Source organism: Miniopterus schreibersii (genome assembly GCF_964146895.1).
Source record: "Miniopterus schreibersii genome assembly, chromosome: 5".
Taxonomy (NCBI): domain Eukaryota; kingdom Metazoa; phylum Chordata; class Mammalia; order Chiroptera; family Miniopteridae; genus Miniopterus; species Miniopterus schreibersii.
The window spans coordinates 9923993-9945070 of record NC_138106.1 but is presented as its reverse complement, the minus strand read 5'-3'; positions in this window follow the sequence as shown (position 1 = coordinate 9945070).

Below are 21078 nucleotides of genomic sequence, written 5' to 3'. Positions count from 1 at the left end.
TCTTTAAGCTCCGTAAGTTACCTTTTTTAACATCTATAACATGCAGGTGATAATATGCAAAGGTTCACTTTGATCATGAAATTTTATCATTAATTTAGCACTTAAGGTGTGAGGTGATATCTCACTGTGGTTTTAATCTGCATCTCTGATGGTTAGTGACGCTGAGCATTTTTTCACATGTCTGCTGGCCATCCGCGTGTCCTCTTTAGTTTAGTCCCCTCAGGCTGCTATATTAGCTGGTACTTAATTTTCACTTGTGAAACTTAACTTGATATCAAGATGAATTAAAAGATGCGTAATGTAAAAGGACAGAAGTAGCAGTGTTCCCGGGCCTCCCTAACAATACCAAATGAAAATAAATATTCTCTAAAAATGTACATTTCTCTGACTTCCTTGCTCTCTAGTTCAGTGGTATGAAATTCCACTTAGCCAACAGGGGCTCTTGGCACTAATAGATCACAAGTGTTGCCAAAATCCGCCTTTATCTCCCAGGACAGAACCAATGAAACACTTGTAAAGTCTCCTCCCTTCAAACTTCATCCTGACTTGTTGAGCTGTCTGGGCTGTTTATCCAACCCCTGCGGAGGTGAATTCTCTCACCTTGGCTACCTCATTCAATTACTCCCCCATCGTGGGCTCTTGCTGTGTTTGCAAAGGTAGGAGGTAATAGCCTGTCATCCAAAGTTTTATCACATTTCTCAGCCATGATATCATTACTAACACTTGCTTTTATCTTACCAAGAAATATTTAATCCTGACACAAACATAAGTGAAATCCCCTATTAGTTGAAGTCATATGAGAACTATTTAATGTTGTTAAACTATGCAGAGAAAGGAAAGTTTTCAACACTTTATGCTGATATCCATGCATAGATACTATAGAGTAGTCAATCTGTATTGGGAGTGGGGTTTAAAAAGTAAAGTAGAATTCCAGGCCCTGCTTTGAAATCCAAAGATTTGAATTTAAGTGATACAAAATGTAAATGAATTTAAATTAAACAATGAGTGACAGAATATGTAAATCAATTTAAACTGAACACTGCCTTTTCCCCTTGTGGTATGGAGAAGGTAGTTTTGAAACTGGGAGCTGCTATCACAAGCATTATGATAATAGAGAAAATGATACAAGAACTCAAAATACAAAATCATATTTTTATAGATGCACTAGACCGCAAATAGTCCAGGGCTTTCCAATGCCAAGGAACAAAAATTAATCAGAGAAGGACACATAGGGGACCTCTACTTCAGCAAAGCTCTTTATGCAATGGCGAGTGACATCTCTGAGGTGACAGTTTGGTGCTTCAGCACTCCTGCCCAAGGTTGGGTTAAAGTTCTGGCACCTTCACCCGTCACCTGCTTGGGTTAGTGGAACAAGCAAAGCACAAAATTAGGATCAGAGCTTCTCAGAATCTTGGTACAGATGGAGAAACAAGTAACGGTGTAGTGTTTGAAGTACAGAGTATGATTGGCGCTAACACAGAGAAATGAAAGGAAATGAGTAGTCACAAGGTGAACAAGTAGACTATTAAAAAAATAATGATTAGGAATATTTTAGGTTATATACTTATGAAACTTTTCATATTTGTACTATACCCGATGTTATCAAAACGTTTGGAGGGAGAATTTTAGGTCCTATGGATTGAAACTGTTGTTGATGTGTCATTAAAAATATTTATTCCAATTTACAAATCGAAGAAGAAAACAGCCTAGGCTATTTTGGAGTCTCTTCATAAGTGAGAAAAATGTTGGTTAAGTCTCAGTTTTCTATTCTTTCTGTGGCCAGTTTACAGAGGGAGCTGAAACTACATGTAGGTGAGATGTGGGTAAAAGAAAAAATACAATCAACGAAAATAACAGAGGGATGGTGATGATAATAACATTATAGTTTGGTGTATTTTTCCAGCATCTGCTAGTTAGTTTTATTCTCCTTAAGTTTAATTGACCTTTCTTTATGTGTGAATCTGATCCTGAAAACCAATTCACATGAACAAAACTCACAGATCCTCTGGTTGAGTAGACGCGCTGAGCAATAACCAACTTTCATACCTGTGAGGCGGAGCGCCCCCCTCTCATTCAGCAGAAGGTCCGCTATGCGCCAGGCACGGTTTTAGGCACTCAGGCCACACAGATGAGTGAGCAAACTGAGCTGAAGAGCAAAACGAAACACAGCAACTTTGACTTTACCAAGCTTGTGTGCTGGTGAAGGGTGGCCCTAGTACATTTTATATAGTGACTCAGGAAATAAGTGCTTTGGAGACATAGAAACAACCGTGGGATTGGTGCAAGGGCTGAGAAGAGGGTTGCGGTTTCAGACAGAGTGCTCTGGGTAGGTCTTAGAGATGACTTCTGAGCAAAACTTAACTCATATTATTATTGACTCTCAGACATATTTTAGCTGCTGGGATTCCTTCATAAAAAGTCTGTCATCACTGTTTATATTCTAGTGGGAGAAGACAGGCAATAATCATAAAGAGTTATGTAATGTACCAGTAGCGGAGATGTGTAGGGGGTAGGGAGTGATCAGAATGGGGTGCTCTTTCTGATAACGTGGACTGTGAGGATTCTTTTATGGGGTGGTATTTAAGCATCAGACCCGAATTCATATAAGTTCCTAGTGTAAGACTCACAGAAAGTAGGGCTCTGGCAAATCATATGTTGTGACACTTCATTGGGGAGAGCAATCCCAGGAAGGGTGTTGGAGGAGAGAGTGGCCAGGGAAGGAGGGCAAGTGAATAAACGACGGTGTGCTCTTGGTCTGGCTGCCGTCGGCAGTGAGGCCCCGCAGGGTGCTCCTTCTCAGGGCCGCCTTCAGGAGGCGGTGTCCTGTGACACCCGGGCTCTCCGCTGGAGACAGGAGGAGAGCACTTGTCCCTTAGCCCAGCGCGCCACCTGGGGAAGCTACGCCCGCTGCTCCCGTTCCTTCCAGCTGCTGGGCTGCTCGCGTGCAGGTGCTAAGCTGGCCCCCTGGACTTTCCCAATTCCATGCTTTATCTTCACCAGAGGAACTTTTTTATTATTTTACATATTTTTGAAAGCAAAGAAAACTTGCAGCTAAACACATTTTCTTCTGCTTCGTTTTGGCTTCAGCAGATGACGTGAACAGAATGGAAAATCTTGAGCTACTTAATGGCACAGCTTTACATCATTATTAAAATACACATATTTAAACCTGTGCATTAAGGTAAAACAAGCCAATATGCTATACAAGACCTTTGAATATCTCTATCATATATTACGGATAATTTGACCTCCATCTGCTTTGGTATTTTGGTTCTAAGCAGTTATCGGCAGCAAGACAGGGCAGACGTTCATTCCACACGTCAGCATGAAATTTCACAGCCCCGGCAGAGAGAATGGAAGGACAGCTGGTAAATGCTCTTATCTTCCTGTCCGTCTCTGTTCTGTGTGTCAGATATTGTCCATTTGATTGAAGCCATGCCAAAACTCTAAGTCAAATGTCTTTAATTTCACTCATTCTTAGGGCAATTCTATTAGAATTTAGTATATTCATGTATATGTTTATGTGTGTATTATTGTTAGATGTTATGTTATTTGATATGTTATATATTAAAATAAAATGCCCTTAATTCAATTTTGTATAGAACCAGTTTTTCTTCCAATATTAGGCCAACGTGTAGAGCTAGCAACTTCTTTTCTTGAGATTGGAAAAACACATTAAAAATAATGGAAATGTGGATCAGACAAAATAATTGCAAATGAGACTTTAGGTTCTTCTTCAGGTAGATACCCAAAGAGGGGTTGCTGAGTCATCTTCTTGATGAAATGTCTGTGGAAATACAAGATAAACTTGTCTCTTTGACTCAATCTTGAAGTGGTTTCTCCTCTTGTTTGCACTGAGCACTTTCTGCACAGCAAAGAGAAATCAACACGTCTGCAGAAGCAACCCAAAAGGGGTGGTTACAATATTTTGGCGTCCATTTTTGTTGTTGGTTAAACATAAATCTGATTTTTTTATACACAAGAACACCTAAATTCTATCTCCAAAAGAGAACAAAATGATGGATCTTTGTGTAATATCATTTTCCATTAATGAATAATAGGCTGTCTATTTCATCCGGAGAACCAAAGATAAAATGCCATCTAAAGGCTTCTGATTTCTTATCCCATACAATGGTATTTCATTAGGGTAGACATTTAGCTGATAAGGCAATTTTTAAAACAGAGTTTAAGGAAGAAACTTTCCTGAAAAAAAATCTATATTTACTTGTTTTTAAAACTAGTAGCTAAGATCAAAGATACTGGTTTTTTCTCTAGCCATTTCAATGAAATCAGCAAAGTTCACACACTAAAATTATAGAAAAAAATAAGTGTAAAGCTTTGGGGAAATAAAAATGACCTAACTTCATCCTGTCTTTGTATTGATAAAACTGTGTTACGTCCACTCAGTCAGTTGCTAGCAACACGCATTAAAACTACATCAAAGCCATAAAATTATTTGAAAACTTATTTGGTTTTTAACCACTGAGTTCTTTGTTGTTTAATGTTGGTCATAAGCAGTTCCTTAAAACCTTTAGGCATTAGTTATAGCAATTACCAGCATCTTCTTATGAAAATATTGACATCAGTTATATCTGATGTATCCACTATTGCCATAGCCCCACAATTGTCATCATATCTGGTAGATTCCAATTCCTAAATATCTCACAATGTCACCCTTCTTCTTTCAAATGATACTCCCTTCACATAACGGATGACCATTTATCTTTACACTTTTCCTATAGACTCCCAACAAACACCCTATCCTCTACAACAGTGCCAAGGTTCATTTGTCTAGAAAATCAACAAATCTGTTGATTTTAATGGCTCCCTATTGCACATAGCACAGGTCAGATGGCTATAAAGCTTTTCACTCAGCTTGATCTCCTGGGGCCATAGAGTGTCACGTAATGCATACCCCCCCCCCCAACATTTCCTGAACTCCCCTTGCTGTGTGTCTTCTTTGCTTTAGCTCTTGCTCTCTCTTTGTGGGGGATACTCTTCTGTTTTTTCTGCCTCCCAGCCTTATTGCCCTTCACTGTACACATCACAGACTTCCGTGAATATTTTCTGGTCACCCTAAAGAATCAGTCATGTCCTTCCATGTGCTTCTACAGAATTTTCTCTGCTTTTTTGTGACAGGTGGGTAATGTAAACTACTTGGAGCTGTCAGCAGCTCATTCATTCACTCAGCTCATAGTGAACAAGAGCCCACTTTGCGCCTACTTCATACTGAGTAGGCAGCAGGAAATACAATGAAACACAGTCTCTCTGTTTCTGAGGTCTGGTAGATCTCCAACCTCAGAAAGCATATGCATCACTTTGGGAACTTAACAAAAAATCATATTCTTGAGATACATCATCAGATATTCTGACCCAAAAGCTTGAATTATGGTCCAGGAATGTGCCTTTTGTTAACCACTCTGGGAAGTGTTGGTGCATGTGGCTCATTTACACAATATGAAAGACACTGCAGTAGACTCTGTGCTCTATTAGGGATGACAAATGCCTTTGTTCATTTCATTTTATTTTATTATTTTATTTTTTTTCTACTCCTCCAGTCCAGGCCAATAGCTGGTACTTTCTATGTGCTCAATACATATTTTTGACCTGATGAACTTTCATGGAATTTATACTCTAGAGAAAGAATGCAGAAGATTATGCAGAAGATCATCATACTATATGCTGTGATTTAGAAATGAGGGTGCTATCTAATAAAAGGACATTTAGCCATGGTTGCTTACTCAGGAAAGCCTTCTCAGGAGGGACATTGAAATTACCAGGGGAAGTGGTTGAGAGAGGAAAGGGTGTGCCAGGCAAAAGGAACGACTTGCTCAATACTTGGTAGGTAAGGAGAGCATGCCCACTGGCAGGGGTAAGGTAAGGTGTCCAACACACAATACAGACATCATAAATGTGTGCTGAGTCACCGAATAATAGCTGGCATATAGAGGGTGCTAAGTGGTCCCAAATAAGTATTTATTAAATAAATAGAGTTTTCCTTTGGCCATTATAGCCCATCAAAAACTGTAGGTGACTATCTTTTAATAAATAATGAATAAATTTCAAGTTGGATTGTGAATCTCATTTTATAAATTAAAAAATTAAGCATAACTAAGAAGCACAAATTTCTCCAGTTTCTCAATTTGTAGCCATCTAAAATCCACGTTTCCTGGTGCACATTTGAATGCCTTCAAGACCACAGTCATTTCTACAAAGCAAATTTTTACAACTAAATAAATAGACAATATTTCAAGCCTGGTAACTTTCCTGTGTCATTTTTTAAGAGAAAGCCATTTTCATTGTTACTAGTTCCTCAGAAAATTCTATTTTAATTGTTATGTATTTTAATGAGAAACTATAGAATTTTGAATTCTTTTTCAATGAATTAAATAATGGAAGGTGTATGATCTAGTAGAGATGACAAGAAGCTCCTTTTACATGCTGTGAGGAACTTTCTAATAATTGCCTTCAGTCACCGTCACATGTTTTTTTAAAGTGTATAATAACATACACTCACTTATCAAATTATAAATTCAAAGTCCATTTCCTAGAGATTCTGGATGTTCTACTAGGCAGAAAGGAATCTTTACAGTGACTTTTTTTCATAAGTCAGATCCTGTGTTGCGGCCCAGCAATGCAAAGCACTTACTTCCTCTAGTGGCTGGTCCTGTTGCCTACAAAAGAGGGTTTACTTTTCTCCTGGGTCAGTAGATATTATTAGCTAAGGGAAAAGGCAATACCTGATACTTTGTTTTTAACTGGAAGAATTCTCTTCTTATTAAAGGAAACTTTGAAACCAATAGATGAATATATAAAACTATAAAAGAGAAGCTGTCGATGTTATTTTTGAAAGTAATTTAAGATACAAGAGCCTATCATATGTGTGTGAAATCCATGAGGTGAAGTCTGTGAGGTCTACACAGGCTCACAAAGAATAGTAGCCATATATGTAATTTGCTCACTGATTTAATGGCTGTAGAGAGATGGGTTTCAAATATTCATTAAAACTCTATCTGCTACGAGGGAACATATCTTACCAGATTCAATGACAGTAGTTAACACAATGTGGTACTACGACATGAATGACTAATAGCTCAAAATAATTTAATTAAGAATTCAGAAAAGTACAGCTGTATGTATCAGAATTAATGAATTATCCAAGAAGCATTTCAAAATGAACAAAGCATGGTTTGGTCAATAAATGTGGTGGAGAGAATTAGCTGTACACTCGGGAGGAGATGGCATGGCAGTTATATCCCTGTTTCACAACATTTACAAAAATCAAATTCCAACTGGATTAAAGATAAAATCATAAAACTGAAACTATGTGCAAACTAGCAGGCTTTGCTTCATGTGATACCAAAGACCAAGCCGAGGAAGGATTGCAACTCAACAGATTTAAATGTTTAAACACTGTGCTTGTCAAAGCGTACAAATCAAGTAAGAAGACAAAAGTCAAGGATGAGAAAGATTTTGCAATGTACAGAGATAAATTAAGTAAAGTGCCAACACTCTGGTAAAATGTGTAAAGAATGTGCGCCAGGAAATTATAGAGGAAAGAAGAGAAATAATCAATATATGTATTTTTTTCCAATAAATTTTTTACTTTATTGTTGAGACCATTACAGATGGCCCCCTTTTAACCCACTGATCCCCTCCACCCCACATCCATACCACCCCCAGGCCCTCCTCACACCAATGTCCACATCCATGGGCCATGCCCATAAACATACAAGTTCCCTGATTAATCTCTCCCCACCCACACTCCATACCCCACTTTCCCTCTGAGATCCCTCAGTTTGTTCCAAGCTACTATGTCTCTGGATCCACTTTGTTCATCAGTTTGATTTGTTTATTATATTCCACATATAAGTGAGATCATTTGGTACTTGTCTTTCTCTGACTGGCTCATTTCACTTAGCCTAATACTTTCTAGTTCCCTCCATGCTGTGCTAAAGGCTAAAAGGTCCTTCCTCTTTACAGCTGCATAGGATTCCTTGGTGTAAATGTGCCACAGCTTTTTTATCCACTCATTTACTGATGGGCACTTGGGCTGTTTCCAAATCTTAGCTAATTGCAAAGTGTGCTGCTATGAACATAGGGGTGCATAAGTTCTTTGGAATTGGTGTTTGGGATCCCTTAGGATATATTCCTAGAAGTGGGATCACTGAGTCAAATGGTAGATCAATTTTTAATTTTTTGAGGAAACTCCATACTGCTTTCCATAGTGGCTGCCCCAATCTGCATTCCCACCAGCAGTGTACCAGGGTGCCCTTTTCTCCATACCCTCGCCAGCACTTGTCCTTCATTGACTTGTTGATGGTAGCTTTTCTGACAGGTGTGAACTGATACCTCATTGTGGTTTTAATTTGCATCTCTGATGATTAGCTACGTTGAACATTTTTTTATATGTCTCTTAGCCATTTGTATATCCTCTTTGGAGAAGTGTCTATTTAGGTCCTTTGCCCATTTTTTAATTGGATTGTTTGTCTTCCTTTTGTTAAGTTGTATAAGTTTCTTATATATTTTGGATATTAACCCTTTATATGTGTCATTGGCAAATATGTTCTCCCATACAGTGGGCTCCCTTTTCGTTTTGTTGATGTTTCTTTTGCTGTGCAGAAGCTTTTTATTTTGATGTAGTCCCATTTGTTTATTTTCTCCTTAGTTTCTCTTGCCCTAGGAGATGTATCAGCAAACATATTGCTATGAGCGATGTCTGAGATTTTACTGCCTATGTTTTCCTCTAGGATTTTTATGGCTTCATGCCTTACATTTAAGTCTTCTATCCATTTTGAATTTACTTTTATGTATGGTGTAAGTTGGTGGTCTAGTTTCATTTTTTTGCATGTATCTGTCCAATTTTCCCAACACCATTTATTGAAAAGACTGTCTTTACTCCATTGTATGTTCCTGCCTCCTTTGTCAAATATTAATTGACCATAATGGCATGGGTCGATTTCTGGGTTCTCTGCGCTGTTCCACTGATCGATATGTCTGTTCTTGTGTCAATACCAGGCTGTTTTGATTACAATAGCTTTGTAGTATAACTTGATATCTGGTATTGTGATCCCTCCAACTTTGTTCTTCTTTCTCAGGATTACTGTGGCTATTCGGGGTGTTTTTTGGTTCCATATAAATTTTCGAAGTGTTTTTCCTAGATCTGTGAAATATGCTGTTGGTATTTTAATAGAGATTGCATTGAACTTATAGATTGCTTTGGGTAATATGGACATTTTAATGATGCTAATTCTTCTAATCCATGAACATGGTATATTTTTTCATTTGTTTAGATCTTCCTCTATTTCTTTTTTCAGTGTCCTGTAGTTTTCTGAGTAAAGGTCTTTTACATCTTTGGTTAAGTTTATTCCTAAGTATCTTATTTTTTTAGATGCAATGGTAAATGGGATTGTTTTCTTAGTTACTCTTTCTGAGAGTTCATTATTGGTGTATAAAAATGCCATCAATTTCTGGGTGTTAATTTTATATCCTGCTACCTTGCTGAATTCATTTATTAAATCTAGTAGTTTTTTGGTGAAGTCTTCAGGATTCTGTATGTACAATATCATGTTATCTGCAAATAATTACAGTTTTGTTTCCTCCTTTCCAATTTGGATGCTTTTTATATTTTCTTCTTGTCTGATCACTGTGGCTAGGACTTCCAGTACTATGTTGAATAAGAGTGGTGAAAGTGGACACCCCTGCCTTGTTCCTGTTCTTAGGGGAAATGGTTTTAGATTTTGCCCATTGAGTATGATGTTGACTGTAGGTTTGTCATATATGGCCTTTATCATGTTGAGGTATGATCCTTCTATTCCCACTTTGCTGAGAGTTTTTATCAAAAATGGGTGTTAGATTTTATTGAATGCTTTTTCTGCATCTATTGATATGACCAGGTGATTTTTATCTTTCAATTTGTTTATGTTATGTATCATGTTTTTGATTTGCAAATATTATATCAGCCTGGCAACCCTGGGATAAATCCCGCTTGGTCATGGTATATGATCTATTTAATATATTGCCAGATCCAATTTGCTAATATTTTGTTGAGGATTTTAGCATCTATGTTCATCAGGGATATTGGCCTATAATTCTCTTTCTTTGTAGTAGTGTCTTTATCTGGTTTTGGAATTAGGCTAATGCTGGCCTCGTGAAAAGTTTGGAAGTGTTCCTTCCTCTTGGATTTTTTGAAATAGTTTGAGGAGGATAGGTGTTAATTCTTCTTTGAATGTTTGGTAAAACTCCCCTGTGAAGCCATTCAGACCAGAGCTTTTGTGTGCTTGGAACCCTTTGATTACTACTTCAACTTCAGCAGCAGTTATAAGCCTATTTAGACTCTCTGACTCTTCCTGATTGAGTTTTGAAAGGTTGTATTTTTCTAGGAATTTATCCATTTTATCCAGGTTGCCAGCTTGATGGCATATAATTGTTCATAGTATTCTCTTACAATTCTTTGTATTTCTGTTGGGTCAGTTGTTATTTCACCTCTTTCGTCTCTGATTTTGTTTATTTGGGTCCTCTCTCTGTTTCTTGATGAGTCTGGCTAAAGGTTCATCAATCTTGTTTATCTTTTCAAAGAACCAGCTCTTGGTTTCATTGATCTTTTGTATTATTTTTTTAGTCTCTATGCCATTTATTTCTACTCTAATCTTTATTATTTCTTTCCTTCTACTTACTCTGGGCTTTTCTTGTTGTTCCCTTTCTAAGTTTTTAAGTTATAGGGTTAAAGAGTCTATTAGAAGTTTTTCGAGGTAGGCTTGTAGTGCTATGAACTTTTCCTCCTTGGTTATGAGGGTGCTCTCCAGCTCGTCTTCAGTTAAATTTCAGGATGGTTTTCAGGATGGTTTTTCTGTGTTTTAGTTATAAATCCAGATTAGTCCCGGGAGCACGTCAGCTTCCACTCAGTCCACCATCATCTTGGATCTAATCAATATATTTTTGTAAAGCATTAATATAGTTAACAATCCAAGGGCTTCACATGATCAGATATTTTCAACAATGAGATCACCAAGGATTAAAACAGAGGAATTTTTCATTTTTCTCAAGATTGAGGAAAAAGGTATACTCAAGTGCAATGTTAATGAGGGAAAAAGTTGTTTCAATTTTCAAGGACAGCCATCCAGCAATAGCTATTAAAATTTAACTCTTAATATTCCTCTCTCTAGAAATTTCACTTGCAATCAGGATTGGCAGATTTTTAATGATTATAATAACTCAGAATAAGTTCTGTAATTGGGATTATGCACACTATGTTATCGGTACCCAAAAGAGAGTGATGAATTTTATTTTGGGAGACTTAAACAAGAAAAATCATTTATTCGGAAGTGGATAAAAACTTGGTGTGGGTGCTTCTTGGTATTTACTCAAAGAAGATGAAAACTTAGGTCTACAAAACAGCCTACACATAGATGTCTATAGCAGCTTTATTCATAATTGTAAAACTTGGAAGTAATTATGATCAAGATGCTCTTTGGAGATGGATAAACTGTGTTGCCTCCAGGCAATGGAATACTATTTAGCACTAAAAATAGAGGAGCTATCAAGCCATAAAAAGACATGGTAGAAACTTAAATGCATTTTGCTACGTGAAAGAAGCCAATCTGAGAAGAATGCGTACTATATAATTCCAACTAGATGACGTTTTGCAAAGGGCAAAACTATGGAGACAAAATAAGGAGCAGTGGTGGAAACAGGTTTGGGAGTGGGAGGGATGAAGGGGCAGAGCACAGAGGATTTTTAAGGCAGTGAAAATAAGCTATATGATATTATGATGGTGGATACATGCAATTACACATTGTTCAAACCCATAAAGCACACAGTGTCAAAAGTGAATCTTAATGTCAACCGTGAACTTTGACTGATTATGATATCTCAGTGTAATTTCAGCAGCCGTAACAAATGCACCGGTGCAGTGGGGGACAGTGAGCACGAGGGAGGCTATCCATGTGTGAGGCAGGGGGTATGTGGGACATCAGCTAGAATTCAAATTCAACACCGAAAGAAGTTCTAGAGTGGTTGTTATATGGAGTTTGGCAAGTTTCTGACTCTTGGTCTATATAGAAAATGACAAGTGCCGTTTGTCACTTTTGGTGGCATGAGGGAGAGAAACCTAATGTCCACGATGTTTTGCATGGGCAGGGTAAGGTGGGAGAAGGAAGCAGAGCCACCCTGAACAAAGCTGAGTGTCATTTGGTTGACACTTTTTTGGTCCACCAGGAACCAATGGTAGGAATTATCGAATCACACTCAGTGTGTTTGTAAATGGTTGGCTGCTACTGGTACCGCTGGTTGGTAGAGCAGAATTACTCAAGTAACACTAAAACCTCAGCAACATAAAGCACAATACTATCATAAAACACCATACTTATGAGAATGTAGGATAACATAAATTACCATAGAAATAATTGTTTTGTTTTATGAATCCCAGCTACTTGCAAAATATGTTGTAATCAATATAAAGGAGAGTCAAAATTCCTTGAAAATAGCACGTTTATTGAATAAATGTAGCTTATCTCAACCAATAGTGTGTGTGAAATGCATATGTTATTTGATTTTTAAAACTAAAAATTATATTTCGTAAGTTCATGATAAGAAAGCAGAAATATGGAAGAAAGCAAGGCAGTTCCCTTGGCAATGGGCAACGTCGGAGGGTGTGTGGCCTCGCGTCGAGGGCAGCGGTGAGAACAGAGCAACGCACGCCAATGATGTCACTCGCCCAGCGCTGAAAGCTTGTTGTGCTGTGATGCACCGCCTGATCCCCCCAAAATAACTTGAAACAAAAGGAAAGCAATTAATTTGTTCTTAATATTGTTATCTCATTTCTAAAAAATAGAAAGATTCCAGAACATTTCGTTTTTAAGAGAATGAATGGTATAATTAGAGAGGTGGAAGAAATGAGAGCACAAGACTAGCCACACGGAAGACCATAGCAGGGAGATGGTCCCTGCAGAGGTTAACCTAATTTGCTTTTACTTTTGTATTTGAATTTATATCCCTTGGGTTTTCACTACATGGCTATTTCTTTTCAATAGAAAAACAGAGAGAAATGCATCAGCACTTTGTACTTTTTTCATTATTTACTTGAAACACTCATTTTCTGCTTCGACTTTCACTTCTCTGTATGTATATATATATGTACATGTGCAATTTATTATATGCAGATAAAGTTGTATCACTTTGCTTCACATATTATCCTTTCTTTAATGTAATCTTAGTTTCAAAAAATGTGAACTTTAAAGAAAGAGTATATTTTCATTAATCAATGATACTTAGAAAACATAGGAGCGTCTTATTTTACAATATTATAGATTCAACAAGTCTAAATTTTCTCTAAAACACTCAAGGGAGTTATAAATATCCTCAGACTCTATCACTTTAATGATTCTTTCTTTATTTGCAGAACATTTTTCTTCCAAGAGATGAAAACAGTGGATAGATTGTTATCCTGTAATTTTGTTTTTTGAAGTTTAAAGTTGTTGGTGGTCAAGTAGGTTAATTTTTGCTCTCCCAACACACACTGTGAGAATTTAGCCTGATAAACTTTGCAGAAAGTTTATTTTACATTCCGGCTGAATACATTGCAGTCTCTAGGTATTAGCTGAGTATCAGAGAGTGAAGGCAAAATAGCAAACAACAGAAGATTTTCTACTATGTCAGAAATTTTTATGTTAAATTATTAAATCAAAAGATCCCTAGGAATTCAAGAGCAGACCAGCATAAAAGTAATAACCCTGCAATTTATTATAACTAATTTGTTATAAATAATAATTATTAACTTTTTCTCAGTGATTATGCCTCTAAAGGAAAACTAAAATCACCTATTTGGCATTATGCAGATTAAAATATTTTTATATTTTCAATTCATTTCTGAAATTTTTAAATATATTTTTCAACAAACAAAAAGGGTAAATACAACCATTTATCACTGTTAAATGTAAGTGCTCAAATCTTATCCATCATTTCTTATATTTCTGTGTTTAAGTTGCCAAATTCATTCATGTGTTTTTTGCAAGACCTGTAGTTGGTTTTGGCACATGTTCTTCAATCATGATTTTTTTCCAATGTCTGCAAACCATCTGGGAAACTAGAAAACCCACAGACTTGTGGACACTTTTTGGTTTATGAGATTAAGAATGTCCACAGAGAAAAATTTTAAGTCAACTTTGTGAGTCCAGATTTCAGCTCTCTGCCAATTTGTTTAATTTTTCTTCATTTCCATGCCAACTATCCATTTCATTTGTTCATTCCAATTACCTAGATGTGTTAGAATAATCGATATAATATACCTTAATGTATCATAAATGTGAGAATAAAGTAAATGATTGACACAAAATGTCATTTTAAATTTTCTTCCCAGATAAATTCCAGGTAATGAACAACCCTATTAGATTTTTCTAACAATGTGTCCAAATTAAATTTCTCATCTTTCCACTCCCAAAATGACTTTAAATATGCCATGGCTGTTAGAACTGCCAGTGAAAAGTACACGTACGCTCTGATTTACTTTTAACTTTGCTGTATGCTGTGACTTACGTAGAGTTCACCAGTGTTTTGGAAGGCAGCCTTCGTGCTTTACTTCTTGAGCAGACACGCGTGGCATTTTGTGTCCTGGCGTTCACCCACTGCATGTCCCCTAACGGCACCTTGGGAGCTGAGTGCCTGGCAGGTGAGAGTCGCACTGGCTTCCCTGAAACAAGGCGAGGCAAATGGTTTTAAGCTGGTGCCTCTGAATTCCAACAGCAGAGTGCACGTTCACTTCCCAGGCCTTCCAGCCGATGCTGTTGAAACGCTCCCATTTAGGACGCTCCGAAATTCCTGCCACGGCTGATGCCCAGAAATTGATTCTGGCAGTGATGTTCCTGAAGATAAATAAGAAAACACCCTTATTCCGTTTCTGAAACTCTGACGATTTTATTAACATAAATTAAAATGTAGCTTTGTACATATGCATTCTGCTGTTGGGTTTAATATGTATCTACTTAGGAACTTTTATATTTTTATTTTTCCTTTTTGGTACATTGACATAAGCTTTATTTACCAACTCAGTTTGGAATCACTTAGCTACTTAGCGCATCGTGTTTTTACATTTCTGCTGTATGTGTGTCCGTGAATAATCAATAGCACTGCATTCTTTATTTGTTACGTTTTAATCTTATAAAATTAATTATGCAGTTTGCATTTTCAGTCAGTATCGCTTCCCATCCTCTACCTATTGGAAATACACATACACATGAATACGGATTATTCATTTTCCCTACTGTAGCTTATTGCCTTACACGATGGGTTTTAGTGGGGGATGCATCCTGGGGGGTATACACAGAAATTCCCCAGGGGCACACATCCATGATCAGATTCTCAACATTTTCTGCTTCACTAAACATTGATGAATGTAGCTGTCCCATGTAGCTGTACAAATTCCCACCCCCACTCTCTGTTTCCAAGTTCCTTTTTTCCTCTGTCCTCTCAATCCGTGATGTTAGCAGAAGGCAGCAATCTAAAAAATAAAGCAGATTACTACCCTACAATGACTTGGGAAGATGACCACGATATACTTTAATTTTGGCGCAATAACAACAACTAAAGAGCAAATGTCAAATCCAGATTTGCACATGAGCTGGTGTTGGTCAAAATATATAATAAGCACGGGTAGTAAAGACCGAAAGATCTGAGTAGATGCGGGTCAAATGGTAGAATCATTTAGAATCATGACGTCAGGGGCGTGAAGTTGAAGGGCAAGGCTGAAAGACCGAGTTTACTCTGTATTACTTGAATTATATAACCAGCAAGTAACACTTATTAGTTACAAAGCAATTTATTTTTGTCAGTTAAAAGAATAAAGAAAAGAGACCACAAAGAACATTCTCATATTTTTGTAAATAAAATATTCCCAGGGGCAGCCCCATCAATTTCAAGAGTAATCACGCTTCTAAGAGAACGGTGCGGGTCACCAGGTCCACCACGTACAGCTGTGCACGTGGGACACAGCTCTGGGGACACCATCCGTAAAAGCTACTCTCTGAATGGCACCTCCTGAGCTGCGCAGTGCAGAGCATAACCCGACTACTAGCAAAAGGCCCTACAACAGAAAAAGACTCTGGAACCTCAGAAATGATTCTATTTGCTACTGACCAAAATAGTAAAGTACTCTCAGAACTGGAGTTTCTTAGACACGAGATCTTTCTTCAGACTGGGTCAAAACTAGGGCTGGCAGTCCTGAAAAAAATCAAGTCACCACATGGCGTTCGGAGGCTCCGCTGGGTGCCCTTCAGATCTGCATCCTGACTACATACTCAGAGATGATTTAGTTTCAAGGCCTTAGATTTCCGGGCAGCTACTGTCTGCGAGCATGTTATGGCTGGAGTTTTACACCAGGTTCTACAGAGAACCAAATGCAACTGTTAGAGTTGCAGCTCAGGCAAAAGCTGATGCTTTAATTGGCAGACTACTGACGACTTTGCTCAAAGCGCTGCGTGTGGCTGGTGGTTGGCCAGGCTGCTGTGCTGGGGAGGCCTCTGCACCTAGGTTTGCTGTGGGGTTACCAGAAATTTTCACGTATGCCTCAACTTTTAATTAATTAAATTTTGATTAAGATATTTTGCTTTAGGTCTGGGATTTAATATCTACTCTGTTAATAGAAGCCATGTTATAAAATGGTAGTATTAATTTCAAAGTATGAGACACAATCATGCAATTTTAACTGAAGCATTGTAATGTCCCTTTTTAATGTGAATTGTCGTCTCTTTGTAAAACATTACGTTTTGTCTTTAAAAGTGGTCATGCAGTATTGACACAGACTGTCATCAGTATTGGCAGCTAGGAATTCTTTATTCACTATAAAACAAGGAAATTACCTTAAAAATTGATAAATATGACATTTGCTCTTAAAAATTTATGTGCATGTTATATTTAACCATGAATATCATAAATCTGCTAATGTTTAGGTCATAAATCATTTCACAAGCACATCCAAAAATATATACCAGCATGTCATTATTTTGAACTTAATCTGAAAATTTATTTATATTGGTCTCAATTTTGGCAGAAATAATCAGTAAGTAGTTAACTAGAAGGATTGAAGTGTTTATATACTTAATCCTAACATAAATGGATTTTATGTAAAGAAAAGATATAAATGTCTTTATTACATAAATTGCATTTGCATGATTAAAACATAATGTCATTTACCATTTTCAAAATGATCACAGGCAGCTGGAGCTTTTTTGATATTAAATTTATCGCAGCACATAGTATATAACTTTCTTGTAGAGAAAGTCATTACCAAAAAGATAAAAAATAAAACTTTCTTTTAAGTGAGTTTCTCTAAAGAGTCAATTTAGAAATCTAAAAGGAAAAACCATTTCCAGCAGTTTATTAGTTTTTAAATCTATTGCCATTTTTTCTATGGTAATGAGTACATAGTATATGTGTGTGTATAAACAATATACATATTTAATATACATATGCTTACATATATTCCATACGTGATCAATTTTATTACTCATGCAATTTTTTGTTTAAAAGTTGTTCAAAATAAAATTTAAATAAGTACATATATACATATCGACATATATAATTAGTATATATATATTTACTAATTAGTAGTTTTTAAATCTATTTTAATGTGATTTTAGAATTTTAAACAAGATTATATCTCTCTTAATTGCTTAGTGTGTAAAATCCTGACCTACTGACCTGTACAATATTACACATTTGCCTGATATTTGAGAGAAAATTTTTGAAAGTTTGTTAAAAAAAAGAAAAGAAATGAATGTTCTGGACTTGTCTATACCCTGAAAAATATAGAATGCAGGGGGGAAGAAAGAATGGCATTTGATAGTGAGAAAAAGGAAGGTGGGTTGAGAGTGACGTGGAACCTAATCTTATCAGAAAGAAGGGAGTGGGTCTTCAATTTGACATCAAGGGGATTTGATGTTTTGTGGAAAGGAAGTCAAACCACTGATGTGACGCTGGGATGATAAAACGTGGGAAAAGGAAATGCTGTCCTCAGAGTGCTGCCAATGATTGTTTAAGTGGGTCATTAAACTGTTTAAGTGGATTAGCATCTCACAAAAGAATGTCTCACGCTGCTGCTCTCATCTGATTTTGTCTTGACTGTCCCTTGTTATTTCTCCCCATCGCTCAATTTCAAAAAATACACATATGTCTGCGTTTGACAGCCTTAAGATCCTCCCAACCAATGCAGATTCCCATGAAAAGAAATGAGAAAGAACTAAAAGGCAAAGCAGAGCCAATTCCTCATACGACCGGCTGCCTGGTTTTTGTTGGACCCACCCAGATAATTCCTAGGCCCTGGGAAGACGGAGTGTTGCTCAGTTTCATGGGGAGAGTACATTGTCACGAGCGTGCTTCACATGTTTCTCCTTGATTAACAATGGTTAAGTTCATTTGGAAAAAGTGACCCTGAAGTTGACCACACAGTTCAGTTGGCTTTCCCATTGCTCTTGGCTTGTGTATTGTGTAGTAGTCCAATTTCCTTTCATTTAAGTCCATTTATCTTCCTATAACACCGAAATAAATGGTTCTCTGCTGAAGTCTCAAAGCGATGTGCTAATGTGTGTTCATTTTCTGTTTTGCAGCTGTAATTAATTTAGATCAAAAAGAACTATTATATATAATGCTTACATTATAAATTACATTACTCATGCATTAGTTCCATGTTTTTAAGAAAAGGAATTAAATCAATTTTAGTTGATTTGATAGATATAGCTGTCTTTTTCTAAGTCTCTGGAGCTCATGACAGAGTACTTAATAAATTAAATTATATCATGTCAATCCAAGTTGACTCCCCCACACATTTTATTCAATTTGGTATTGTTAAAATTTTCTATTTTTTTTTTTTTTTTTTAATTTTAAGGCTAATAGATTTAGTTAGGAAAATCCGTTAAGAACATTTTTTTCTGTATATATTAATGTGATGTGTTACAAAATTCTATATTGTTATCCAGAATATATTCCTGAACAGATTTCTTAATATTGTTGGAAATACAAAGTTTCCACCATTCTTTTTCTGTGGAAAATGTTTTCTCCTGGGAGGTTTTAATAACTTTTAGAAATCTTCCAGAGATTAGAAAACTCTGCAACCTTAACGAATTTTCTGCTCCCATCTGAAATAGACTTGGTCACTTCCCAGTAACTCATATGCAGAAAGGCTGTGATTAACTGTACTTTAGAAGTGAGTTAAAATGAAAAACAATGTGGATTCTCACCTTGTGCAAGTCAGCATTCGCTGCACCTGTCTTTCCACACCATCAACTAATGTTTAAATACACATTTTCCGGCCCACTCAGAAATTCTTTTCATTTTAACCCTCACCTGAGGATATTTTTCCATTGCTTTTTCAGAGGGTGGAAGGCACATGGGGGGGACACTGATGTGAGAGAGACGTTGCTCGGTTGAGCCCCGCCGACCAGCCCGGGATGGAGCCCGCAGCCGAGGTGCGTGTCCTGGGCCAGGACCCAACCCGGGACCCCAGGCCCAGGCGACGCTCTGACCCTGAGCAGCCGGCCGGGGCTCCGCTCAGAAATTCTCAGTCAGCAGCTTCAGGTAGGTTTGCAAATATGTTGTCATTTTGGTGAGTGTCGAGGCTGTTTTTAGTGCAAATTATCTGCAGATTACACACAAAGTGAACAATGACAAAGGACAGTATGTTTTGCTGTATTTCTTAGAAGTATTGCAGATATAGTTTCTATTTCTCGCCCCACTCAAACAGCTTCATGGGGCATGTGAGGGGATAGACCTTTGATTCTTGTTTGCAGCTCTGGCCTCAAAACCTAGGACCTGGTCTATTTCAGCTGCTGAATAAGTCATTGCTGAAGAAAAATCATGTGAATGACCAAAAAAAAAGTGGCTGCTTCTGTTTCTCACTCGGCTGTTGAATATGAACTTACCATTACTTCAGAATAAAATGTTTAATAAAAATTCATTCTTTCTTGCATGAAAATGCATATGATATGATCTGGTGGTGGGCGATACACTATAGCTTAGTGTCATAGAAAGAAATGGACAAAGCTTACAGAGATTTTGAAATTTACCGTTAGGGTACCACTTTGTCAGAGGAGTCAGCTACACTGTGCATATACTTTTCCATTTCAAAGAATAGGAATTTTTCTTTATAGTTAGACCATTAAATTACATTTTTACTGTAACATGAGAGAGATTTTATATATATATATGTGTATATATATATATATATATACTTAAATTGTAATCGTTAAATTCCAAAATGTCTTTTTCTGTCTTAAATCAAACTACACATCAGAAAAATATTAAAGGACTTCAGCCAGGCTAGGCAAAGTCAGATTTTCTTGTAATCCCAGTTTTTAACTTAGTTTCAGCATTGTGCTGCTCTGGCAAAATAAAACAGGTGAGTGTAGAATCAGGACCAAGAAGAGCACAAGGTTGTGCTGCTTTATGCAGGAGGGACTGCAACCCAAGTATTATGAAATGTTAGAGTTCTTTTAGTGAGAGTATTCATAAAAAGTACAATAAATTTTAGGGATTGAGAAACTTTGAAGGCTCCAAATGAACTTTGCAAGCAGTGTGTGTGCTTCAAAACTGAGCTTTTAGGGTATCGTCAATGAATCTAAATGAAGACTAACTTCAGGAAATGTTCAACTTAATAAATTTGGAAATTCTAAAATAAACATGCTTAATATTGAAATATCTTCTACATGGTTACTTTGGGTTCAAGATTTGGCAATTATTCTTGCAAATGTGTATTAACTCATTTTAAATAATAAAAGTATGTATTTTCTCATCTTACTCCAGAAAGCTGAACTTATTAGTATAGCCTCGAGGAACTGAAATGTATAACTATATTTTCAAAATGAATTTCAATGACTATTAGTATTTTAACGTAGAAATCGTTTTGAATGCAGAAATAAGCATCAAGGCAGCAGAACAAGGCTCATTTGAAATATGCTATCTAATTTAATTGAACAACAAATATTTTTAAAGTGACAGTTAAAATAGGGAATATCTGTGTCATCTCATTTAGTGGTAAGACCTTAAGAGAAATCCAGCATATGTGTTGTAGCATAAATTACAGGTCATGGAGTC